The sequence below is a fragment of the Phyllobates terribilis genome, unplaced genomic scaffold (genome assembly GCF_046119375.1).
Source record: "Phyllobates terribilis strain yellow unplaced genomic scaffold, ASM4611937v1 Scaffold_350__1_contigs__length_1981717, whole genome shotgun sequence".
NCBI classification, from domain to species: Eukaryota; Metazoa; Chordata; class Amphibia; order Anura; family Dendrobatidae; genus Phyllobates; species Phyllobates terribilis.
The window spans coordinates 1,462,343-1,475,000 of NW_027363110.1; the positions used below are offsets into that span (position 1 = coordinate 1,462,343).

The 12,658-nt window shown below is 44.2% G+C and overlaps 1 pseudogene; it reads left to right on the forward strand.

The window, feature by feature from the left end:
• The first annotated feature begins 12,473 nt into the window (after positions 1-12,473).
• The window catches only part of LOC141222250 (18S ribosomal RNA), a 1,868-nt pseudogene continuing 1,683 nt past the window's right edge, over positions 12,474-12,658 (forward strand).

The following is a 12,658-nucleotide window of genomic DNA, read 5'->3' on the forward strand; positions in this document are numbered from 1 at the left end:
CAGTACTTAGATACAGCACCAAAACAACCATTAATACACTAATTCATTATTAAAACCATAATCGGTAATTGAATATAGCACTGGGACCATCATTATTAATTGAATACATCGCCAGAACCACCAACTGCACATGAATACAGTGAAGAGCAAAAGAGTATCAATCTTTTGAACTTTTGACTTTCAGGCTCCATATCTCACCATCCACTACTTATTTTATTGTGAGACTACCCTCATTTTATAGACAATCATCTTGTCTATCTCATATATAAACTTGAGTTGCAACTATTTGGCATATGATTAATTATGCAGATTCTTGTCATGTCACTGCACTGTTACTGTTTTGCTCCTAAAAATCTAAATACAATTTTTTATTATTTTATTAGTATTTTGTAAATCCACCTTTGGCTTTCAACACTGCCTGAATCCTTCTGGGCATGCTCTCGATCAGATTCAAACATGTCTTGACCGACATCTAATTCCGGGTCTCTTTTACATGTTCCCAGTTGGTGCATGCTCTTCGACTCGCTTGGATATGTATATAGTTTTTTATTCCATTCTACCCACAAGTGTTAAATTGGATTAAGGTCTGAGGTCTGTGGGGGCCAATCCAGCACTTCGACTTCATTGTCATTGAACCATTTATTTGCCAATCTCAACATATGCTTTGGTTCGTTGTCCTACTGGAACACTATGTTGTCCTTTTCATACCGATGGTACTCGAGTGTACAAAGTAATTAGTCTTGTAGGATACTCACATATAGCTCAGCATTGAGACCACCATCGATTCTGGTAAAGTATCCAACGCCTTTAGCTGTGAAACAACCCCATATCATCAGGCTTCCTTCACCGAACTTGACAGTTCCTTCAATTTCTCCATCCTTTAGCCCCATTTTCCTTTGTTTCTTCCAGACCCATTTTCACCCATCATAGCCTAGTCTATTGACTTTTGTCCCATAGCTCCAAACCACCCGTTTCCTATCTTCTACAGTTCACTTTTCATACCTTTTTGCAAACTTGTGTCGACGCTTCTTATGATGATATTGAAGTCGATGCTTCTTCATCTTTTTTTGAGCTACCATTCAAGACTTGTGTAACATGCGTTACACGGTGCTTGCATAGACATCTGTGATCTCACTATTACGAAACTTACAAGTCACTCCAGCCTGTGATATTGGAAGCAGACTTTGCATCCGTAAGTATGGCAAAAGAGGTGACGGGGAATGCATGATTGGAGCAGTAGGCTGGTACTCAAAAGGAGTTGGATATGCTGGAGACGTTGAAATGGTCTGGGAAGAAGCGCTCCCTGAAGGACGATACATTGCATACCGCATAGACTGCTCTTATCTAGGAGAGGCATCTGAGGTATCAGTGAGGAAGTGGTGGGTGCTGCCTTTCATGGTAATTGTAGGGTCTTGTGATGGTGTAGGTGTCTATCTGCCCTTTTTGACACCCACCTGGTTAGGTAAAATGCAATATCCAAGTAGTTGTTGGTGAATTAAGACCCATAAGAACAATGAACATTTCTTCACTCCACATTTGCAAGTACAACTCCCTCTACCTTGATGGTTTTATCATTTAAAATAGTATTTTTCTTTTCACTTTGACTCTTAACACAGACCTTGATTTGTATGTTTCTACAGAAAGAAATTCACAAGAAATGAGGAAACCCCTCCGTCGTCTTTTGTGGCTTTTGAAAGCGACGTTTTGTGAGTAATTTTGACAACATATAATAAGTTCAAGTTAAACTTCACTTAAAAGCTATGTTCACACATGTTGTGTTTTTTTTAGCATTTTTTGCTGCAGATTTTTATGCAAATTTTCAGCTGTGTTTTGCAGTACCTACCAGCAAAGTCTATGAGAAACCAGAATTGTCTGTTCACACATCATGCTTTTTTGTTGTTGCGTATTTTGTGCCTTGGTTGGGTTTTTGGAAAATAGAGCATGTCACTTCCAGCATTTTTGTCAGTGTTTTTTCACCCATGGGAAATAATGGGTGGTTGTAAAGGGAAGTGTTCCAGGTTGTACATGTATATGCGTATCTGCATGCTAGCCATGCTTGCAGATAAGTATACATGTATATATTGGCCCCACATCTCCCCATGTGTTTCAGTCTGTTTGCTGCTGGGGGAGGTTTCAATAGAATGTCCAGCCATGTGCTAAAACAGGTTTTGCGAGTATGGTTGGACATGAACAAAGATCTTAGCCAGTGGGCAGGGAATAATACATCATTTCCTGTGACATGAAGCTGGACACTGGCTGGACTTAAAACCCCAGAATGCACATGTGCTAAGGCCCCTTAGACTCTTGAAGATGGACATAACAACACATGGCTGAGTATCTCTCTTTCCCTGTAACTTCTTTACTTACTAGCCCTACATACCCTGTACTAACCCTCCTAGATATTGATAGATATATATAGGCAAAGTTGGTATAGTTGGGTGGGCCGATATTGCATGAGTGATTAGCAAACGTGGGTGGAAAATATATTAGGTAATTGGGAATTGTGAATCCGTTTTGTGTACTGTGTTAGTGTGATACATAGTAGTATATTAACTGTAGACTTTTGTGTAATAAATACCTTTTATTAGCACACGATTTTGTCTCAGTTGGTATATAGTGTAAGGCCCAGATAACATTAGTGGAAATTAATTATTAATAGTCAAGTTTGATGTTAATAGTGAGGCTGAGTTCACACGATGCGTTTTTCATGCGTTTCCGCGGCGTTTTTGCAGTTGCGTAAACACCGCGGAAACGCATGAAAAACGCATGGTAGAAGGGCAGCAATGTTCCCCAATTGAAATACGCATGTGCTGTGCCCATGATGCGGATTTTTCCGCAGCGTAAATGCTGCGGTCAAAAATCCGCAGCATGTCAATTAATTTTGCGGAAACGCTGCTCTTTTGCCGCCATTGACTTGCATTAGACCGCATGGAATCCGCATCACTGTATATGTTGATGCGCTTTTCATGCGGTCTAATGTGCGGATGGTATCCGGGTGTGGAGGAGAGGACTCTCATCCAGACCCAGGTACCATTAAAAAAAAAAAGAATAAAATAAAAAATATATATATTCTCACCTTCTGACGGCCCGCGCTGCGTCCTGCCGGCTTCCCGCGCACTTCGCGGTTGAATGAAGGACCTTCGCTGACGTCAGAGTCATGTGACGGGTCACGTGACGCTGACGTCGGAAGGTCCTAAAGTTTTCACTGCCGGCATCCGGAACCGATGAAGCAGGACACCGGGGGCCATCAGAGTGTAAAGTATATATTTGTTTTTTATTTTTTGACATTCACACACTATATAAATCCATGCCGGTTGCATGGATTTATATAGTGTGAAGTTGACAAGCACTTTCCAAGTGATGCTAAAATCGCTTGGGAAGCACTTGTCAACCCGCATGCGGAAATGAAAGTGAAGACCGCTTCATTTCCGCATGTCCCTGGCAGGAAACCACATGTACAATCCGCATGCTTTTTTTCCTGCCAGAAAGATGCAGAAACGCTCAGGAAAAAATCCTGAGCATTTCTGCATAGTGTGCACATAGCCTTAATATCGGACCTCAGTAGAGGTGTAGGAGAGTGCCCCCATTAATTACTGATATTTTGGAGGAAAATCACGTCATTATACAGTGATGAATAAAACGCTAAAAAAATGCACCAAAATTTGCAGCAGCGTTTTTGATGGTGAAATAGAATGGGGTTCTTTTTTAACAGAACTTTATGTACATGCATAAATAGAGACAGGACAGTGAAAAAAATCGCTGAAAAAACTCACAAAAAATGCATCAAAAAACGCAGCAAAACGTTTTTGACGCAGCTGATTTCCTGCCAGAGATTGTGTTTTGATGCAGTTTTCTGAAGCTGAAAAACACAACATGTGTGAACACAGCCAAAGTAAAACTTAACCGGTTCCCGACCGCCCACTGTAGATAAACGTCCGCGCTGCCTGGACTCTGTGCAGCGCCGACGTTTAAAAACGGTGGGTGGTCGCGCAGCGCTCAGGACCCCCAGGGTCCTGCAAGCACTGCGATTCCGGTGCAGAGCGTTAGCTCTGACAGGGAACATCATCAGGCCCTGATTAGATCAGGTCCCGGTGATGTTAACCCTTTGCTGTCTTCTATATGCTGCGATCTATAGTGATCGCGGCAAATAGGAGACAGCAGGAGGAGAGGGGGTCGTCTTACCTCCGAAGACCTCCGTTTCCTTTCAGGGCCTGGGGTTGCTATGGCAGCTGGAGGTCACATGACCGCCTCCAGCTCTGCCATATATGGTGTCCTGTCTGGCTCAGCCTGCAAGCTGAGCCAGAGAGGAGACTGACTGAAACAGTCAGTGAAGATCTCATGTAATGTAATACATGTCTATTACATTACATGAGATCAGTGATCAGAAAAATAAAAATTAATGTCCCATACAGGGACTAAGTAAAAATGTAAAAAAAAAGTAAAAAAAAAGTTTTAAAACTATTAAAAAAAAATCACAAAATAAATAAAAATAAATAAATAAAATATTAAACCAATAAATCCATATATTTTTACAAAACCAAAAAAAGTACACATATTTGGTATCGCCGCGTCCGAAACAACCCGAGCTATAAAACTGTCACACTAATTAACTCCTTCTGTGCATACCGTAATAAAAATAAATAAAAAAATGGAGCAAAAAAATATGCTTTTTCATCATATCGCCAAACAAAAAGTGGAAAAAAATGCGATCAAAAAGCAGAATAGAAATAAAAATGGTACCACTGAAAACGTCATAAAAAAAAGCCGCCATACAGCTCCATCAGACGAAAAATAAAAAAGTTATAGCGCTCAGAATAAAGCAATGCAAAAAAATTTTTTTTTTTCTATAAAATTGTTTTATTGTGTAAAAGTGCCAAAACATTAAAAAAAATACAGTAAGTGTAGTATCGCTGTAAACGTACTGACCCGAAGAATAACGCTGCCTGATCACTTTTACCACACGCAGAACGGCATAGAAAAAAACTCAAAAAACAATTCCTGAAGTGTTTGTTTTTGTTAATTTTACCTCCCAAAAAACAGAATAGAAAGCGATCAAAAAATGTCACGTACCCAAAAATGGTACCAATAAAAATGTCAACTCGTCCCGCAAAAAACAAGCCGTCACATGACTCTGTCGGCCGAAATCTGGAAAAATTATAGCTCTCAAAATATGGTGATGCAAAAACTAGATTTTGCAAAAAAAGCGTATTTTAGTGTGTGACAGCTGTCAGTCATAAAAACCCGATATAAATCTGGTATCTCTGTAATCGCACCGACCCGAAGAATAAAGTAATCTAATCAGTTATATCACACTAGGAACGGCGTAAAAAATAAATTAAACCAATTCTTCACCTGCTACTGATTTGTTTATTATGTCTCCCAAAGATCCCAGTAAGGCTCTGCTCATATTTATCCTGTGCTCTGCGCTGAGCACTTACACCAGAGTTTCCGTGTAAATCTCTGAAATACGTGATTCAGCCGGAACCCATGATGGAAGATTCCCTGTAATGAGGCAGATATAGGCACTGTGGACGCCGTCTAGCCTGGGATCCCACGGTGTCATTTGTTTTAGGCATGCATAAAAGTGCGGTTAGCCACAGTTTTGTGCACTTCTGAAAAAAAGGACACCGCTAAACAGAGGCCAGACGGAGTAGAGAGTAACTCTGCTGCCTCATTATAGTGAATGGATCCTGCAGGGGTTTCATCTGAATTACATCACTTGGAAATTTAGATGGAAACCCCGATGTAAGTGCTCAGCCTAGAGCGCCGGATAAATGTTACGTAAAATGTTCCCAATAAAAGCTTCAACTCAGTCCTCAAAAAAAGCTAGTCCCCACTCAGGTCCGTCATCTGTTAAAAATATAAGGGACTTCCAAGTTACTGGTAGCAGAAAGGCTCTGGAAAAGCAAAATGACCCTTGCCCCCCAAAAGAAATTCAGAAAATTTTGTGCTCCCAAATCCAAATGCCTATTCTACAATAATTTGTTCTCCAATTGTCAAATAGCACTCCGTACCCCCCAGATCTCACCGTATGGCTAAGTGGTACGATACAGCCACATATGGGGTATTGCCACTTTTAGAAGAAATTGTGTGACACATTTCGGCACCATTTTTACCCATTGCCCTGTGTGAAAATGTAAAATCTGAGGGTAAAACATTTTTTTGTGGTAAAAATATAATTATGCTTTTTTCACTGCCCAATGGTATAAATTTAAAAATTAAAAAATACTCACTACTTCCCTAGATGAATTCCTTGAGAGGTGTAGTTTACAAAATGGGGTCACTTGTGGGGGTTTCTGCTGTTTTGACATGTCAGCGACTCTTCAAATGTGACATGGTGTCTGCTGCCTATCCCAGCCAACATAGCGCTCCTTTCTCTTCCGAACCCTGCAGTACACCAAAGCAGTGGTTTTCCCCCACATATGGGGTATCGGCGTACTCAGGAGAAATTGTACAACAAATTTCATGGTGCAATTTATCCTGTTACCCTTATGATAATGCAAAATTAGGGAATGAAAAACATTTTTTATGGGAAAAATGTGAAAATTTTATTTTTACGGCTCAATATTATAAACTTCTGTGAAGCAGCTGGGGGTGCAAGGTGCTCACCACACATCTAGATAAGTTCCCTAAGGGGTCTAGTTTCCAAAATGGTGGCACTTGTGGGGGGTTTCCACTGTTTAGGCACATTAGGGGCTCCCCAAATGTGACATGGCGTCCGCTAATTATTCAAACAAATTTTACATTCAAAAAGTCAAATGGCGCTCCTTCCCTTTCAAACCCTGCCATGTGCCCAAACAGTAATTTGCCTCCACATATGGGGTATCGGCGTGTTCAGGAGAAATTGCACAACAAATTTCATGGTGCAACTTATCCTGTTACCCTTATGATAATACAAAATTAGGGAATGAAAAACATTTTTTGAGGGAAAAATGTGAAAATTTTATTTTTACGGCTCAATATTATAAACTTCTGTGAAGCAGCTGGGGGTGCAAGGTGCTCACCTCACATCTAGATAAGTTCCCTAAGGGGTCTAGTTTCCAAAATGGTGGCACTTGTGGGGGGTTTCCACTGTTTAGGCACATTAGGGGTTCCCCAAATGCGACATGGCGTCTGCTAATTATTCAAACAAATTTTACATTCAAAAAGTCAAATGGCGCTCCTTCCCTTTCAAACCCTACCATGCGCCCAAACAGTAATTTGCCTCCACATATGGGGTATCAGCGTGTTCAGGAGAAATTGCACAACAAATTTCATGGTGCAATTTATCCTATTACCCTTATGATAATGCAAAATTAAGGGATGAAAAACAGTTTTGTGGGAAAAATGTGAAAATTTTATTTTTACAGCTCAATATTATAAACTTCTGTGAAGCACCTTGGGGTTCAAGGTGCTCACCACACATCTAGATAAGTTCCCTAAGGGGTCTAGTTTCCAAAATGGTGTCACTTGTGGGGGTTTAGGTACATCAGGAGCTCTCCAAACGCAACATGGCGTCTGCTAATTATTCAGACAAATTTTACATTCAAAAAGTCTAATGGCGCTCCTTCCCTTCCGAACCCTGCAGTGCGCCCAAACAGTGATTTTCCCTCACATATGGGGTATCAGCACGCTCAAGAGAAATTGCACAAAAAAATTTGGGGTCCATTTTTTTCCTGTTACCCCTGTGAATATAAAAAAAATTGGGTCTAAAGTAACATTTTTGTGAAAAAAGTTAAATGTTAATTTTTTTCTTCCACATTCCAAAAATTCCTGTGAAGCATCTGAAGGGTTAATAAAGTTCTTGAATGTGGTTTTGAGCACCTTGAGGGGTGCAGTTTTTAGAATGTTGTTACTTTTGGGTATTTTCTGTCATAAAGACCCCTCAAAGTGACTTCAAATATGATGTGGTCCCTAAAATAATGTTTTTGTAAATTTTGTTGGAAAAATGAGAAATCGCTGGTCAACTTTTAACCCTTATAGCTCCCTAACAAAAAAAAATTTTGGTTCCAAAATTGTGCTGATGTAAAGTAGACATGTGGGAAATGTTATTTATTAACTATTTTGTGTGACATATCTCTCTGATTTAAGGGCATGAAAATTCAAAGTTTGAAAATTTCAAAATTTTCGCCAAATTTCCGATTTTTTCACAAATAAACACAAGTTATATCGAAGAAATTTTACCACTATCATGAAGTACAATATGTCATGAAAAAAACAATCTCAGAGTCAGGGGAATACATTGAAGCGTTCCAGAGTAATTACTTCATAAACTGGCAGTGGTCAGAATTGAAAAAATTGGCCTGGTCACGAAGGCAAAAACAGGCTCTGGTGCGAAGTGGTTAATAGTGCTGCGGTGTACAGAAACAGTTCCAGAATTTTGGGCTGAGGCCCTCCAGTCTTCCTCTATAGAGAGGGGAAATATGTGTGAAGGTACCCCAGGAGGGCTCCAAATGTGTGGGTAAAATATATATCCCTCGGGGGGGGAAATTGAAAAAAAGTTTAAAAAAATTTTTTTTGTGGACTTAGAAAATTTTCACACATGTGTCAGACTTCCAGAGAGGGGAGCATGTCAGTGCGCGCATCCGATTTCAGTTCCAGAGCGATTCATCCGATGAGTCCTTCATACTTAGTCGTTTTTGCAAAATTTTTGAAAATTTCACTTTTCTGTGAAAATCTCCGCTAAATGAGGTTATACTATGTTAGAGGCCATCCCAGGAGGGCTCCAAATGTGTGGGTAAAATATATATCCCACAGGGGGAAAATTGAAAAAAAGTCGAAAAAAAATTTTTTTTTGAGGACTTAGAAAATTTGCACACGTGTCAGATTTCCAGAGAGGGGAGCATGTCAGTGCGCACATCTGATTTCAGTTCCAGAGCGATTCATCCGATGAGTCCTTCATACTTAGTCGTTTTTGGCAAAATTTCTGACTTTTTGAAAATTTCACCTTTTTGTGAAAACTTCCACAAAATGAGGTTATACTATGTTAGAAGGCATCCCAGGAGAGCTCCAAATGTGTGGGTAAAATATGTATCCCACAGGGGGAAAATTGAAAAAAAAGTTGTAAAAAATTTTTTTTGTGGACTTAGAAAATTTTCACACATGTGTCAGACTTCCAGAGAGGGGAGCATGTCAGTGCGCGCATCCGATTTCAGTTCCAGAGCGATTCATCCGATGAGTCCTTCATACTTAGTCGTTTTTGTCAAAATTTTTGACTTTTTGAAAATTTCACTTTTTTGTGAAAACTTCCACAAAATGAGGTTATACTATGTTAGAAGGCATCCCAGGAGAGCTCCAAATGTGTGGGTAAAATATATATCCCACAGGGGGAAAATTGAAAAAAAGTTGAAAAAAATTTTTTTTGTGGACTTAGAAAATTTTCACACATGTGTCAGACTTCCAGAGAGGGGAGCATGTGAGTAAGCGCATCCGATTTCAGTTCCAGAGCGATTCGCGCAATGAGTCCTTCATACTTAGTCGTTTTTGGCAAAATTTCTGACTTTTTGCAAATTTCACTTTTTTGTGAAAACTTCCACAAAATGAGGTTATACTATGTTAGAGGGCATCCCAGGAGGGCTCCAAATGTGTGGGTAAAATATATATCCCACGTGGGGAAAATTGAAAAAAAGTTGAAAAAATTTTTTTTTGTTGACTTAGAAAATTTTCACACATGTGTCAGACTTCCAGAGAGGCGAGCATGTAAGTAAGCGCATCCGATTTCAGTTCCAGAGCGATTCATCCGATGAGTCCTTCATACTTAGTAGTTTTTGCAAAATTTTGGACTTTTTTGAAAATTTCTCTTTTTTGTGAAAACTTCCACAAAATGAGGTTATACTATGTTAGAGGGCATCCCAGGAGAGCTCCAAATGTGTGGGTAAAATATATATCCCACAGGGGGAAAATTGAAAAAAAGTTGTAAAAAAAATTTTTTGTGGACTTAGAAAATTTTCACACATTTGTCAGACTTCCAGAGAGGGGAGCATGTCAGTGCGCGCATCCGATTTCAGTTGCAGAGCGATTCATCCGATGAGTCCTTCATACTTAGTCGTTTTTGTCAAAATTTCTGACTTTTTGAAAATTTCACAATTTTGTGAAAACTTCCACAAAATGAGGTTATAATATGTTAGAGGGCATCCCAGGAGAGCTCCAAATGTGTGGGTAAAATATATATCCCACAGGGGGAAAATTGAAAAAAAGTTGAAAAAAATTTTTTTGTGGACTTAGAAAATTTTTCAACTTGTGTCAGACTTCCAGAGAGGGGAAAATGTGAGTGAGCGCATCCGATTTCAGTTCCAGAGCGATTCGCCCGATGAGTCCTTCATACTTAGTCGTTTTCAGAAGTCACAATTTTGACTTCCAGGACCCGCAAAACGTTAGTAAATTGAGCCCGCTCCCCAGTTCCAAGCGTTTTGAGGTGTCCCTGGTTGCAGTAATGCAGCCTGCCCACTAGATGTCGCAAAAGAGACAAAAAGTGAAAAAGAACCAGAATGAGGAAATTCCAGGGAGCCGAATCCGCCTGACAGTTCCAGGCGATCGGGTACTTTTTGGAATGCGTCCCTAAAGTGGGTATAGGGTGACACTCCATACAAAGACCCAGTTTTGCACACCACCGGCAGAATATATGAGAGAGAGGTACCTCTCAGCCCCGACACATTTTGACTCATTTAAGCAGGTTTTCACCTCCGTAGGCCCGGGTACGCGTTTTGGCTATGAGTCCCTGTTCGGCTGGAGGTCTGCACCTTGGCTGAACCCAGGCTTCCGCAGCTGCGTGGGGGGACTTTTGCCGGTCGCCTATCCCAAGTCAGAGAGGTGTTCCTGGGTTGAAGTGAGCCTGGCCAGACCCCCCCCACGGGCCCTGGTTCTCCACATGGGGGCGCCGTCAAGGCTAAAATCTGGATTTTTAGGCCCGGGAGAGGCTCCATGAGGGCGGATGCTTTTGTGGCTTTGACCCCAGTTCCACATCCAGTACCCCCTCTGCAAGGGCGCCTGTACCCGAGTCTCGCTTCCAGGACTCTTGGGCACGTATTTCCCGACGACAGGGGTTAGCAGCCTCCGTACTTGGGCAAGTCCCTCCACGCACCCCTGCTCTTCCTCCGATCGATCTGGCGCAGCGCTCCCGGGTGGGGAGGTGGCGCCGCTCGCTCGGCCCGGGCTTTGGAGCTCGCGCTGGCTTAAGGTGAGCGGTCCCCTTCCTCCTCTACCCCCGGGCTTTCGACACCTATCTTTGGGCGCGCACGCCGGCCTCGCCTCCCGTCCGCGGAGGTGGCCGAGCCGTGGGGAGATTGGCCCGACCCGAGCGAAGGCAGCGGTCCGACGACCCGCACGGGCGAACGGCGTGGCGCCCACCCACCCAGGCGTGGGGGCCGTCGTCCGAATCGCTTCCTGTGCGGGGAAGCACACCGATCTTCTCCGAGGGCGGCCCTTTTCTTCCAGATGCGTAACCGGCCAGCGGAGGCCCGCGCCGCCCCTCGCGTCCGACAGGGCGGCCTCCGCGGCGGTGGCGACAGCGGCGGCGGTGGGTGGCGTCTCCGCGCCACTGCCGAGCTTCGCGATTTCCAGTCTTTTCCCGGGCCCCTACGTCAGTGGGGAGGACGACAGATGTGTGGAGGCAGGCGAAGGGGGTTCTCACCGTGTGGTGTGCCCCAGCCCGACCGTCACCTTTCCCCTTCGACCCTCATCCTCCCTGGCGGCTCGGCAGGGAGAAGGAGAGAGAGAGCGAGCGCGGAAACCCCAGAGCCAAGGGGTTAGATGGAGAACGGGAGAAGGAACGAGGGCCAAGAGGTAGGGAGTACGGTGAAAGGCCGACCTGGGGTTCCCCATGCGCTCCCGCCCCCGGGCGGGGAGCAGCCCTGGGAGGAAAAGCCGCTCGGGCATCCCTTTGAGGTTACGGGCGCGAGCGGGAAGAGGGACTACTCTGGAAGGCGACGCCGACACGGCCTGGCCGACGACCACCCACGCGACCTCCGCGTCGTCGGGTTAGTGCCGGAGCCGCGGCGGACCCTGACGGCCAGCCCCCCTCTCCCAATCCTCGTGCCTGTCCGCCGGTGGGTCGAGGACCCCCCGCGGCGGAGGCAGGTCTAAGCCAGACGGTGGCGCCACATAGGCCCACCCCCGCACGCCATCTCCCCGAGCGACCCTGTGTGTTGCCTTGGGTGCGGTTGGTGAGACGGGGGCGGCCGTGGCGTCCTCCGGAGGCCAGTCACCTCGCCCTCCCCGTGCAAGGGGTGTTTTCCAGACGCCTGCCGCTTCGGGACCACGCACCGCACAGCGAGCCGCTCCTCCCGCACATGTCCCCGGTGCTGCGAGGGCTCCGTTCCCCGCCCCCCCCAGGGAAGCCCCATGCCATCCCGCATCCTCTCCGGACGCCGCACGCCCTGCCTATACCCGTTCCGTCCGGGCGCCCTGCCGCCGCGGGGCTCTTCCGCCGCCCCCCCTCTCTTCCCGCAGGCCTCTCCTCTCCCGAACCTCGACGCGGTCCAGTCGTGTTGGGGGGCTACCTGGTTGATCCTGCCAGTAGCATATGCTTGTCTCAAAGATTAAGCCATGCACGTGTAAGTACACACGGACGGTACAGTGAAACTGCGAATGGCTCATTAAATCAGTTATGGTTCCTTTGATCGCTCCAAACCGTTGACTCGGACAACTGTGATAATTCTAGAGCTAATACGTGCAAACGAGC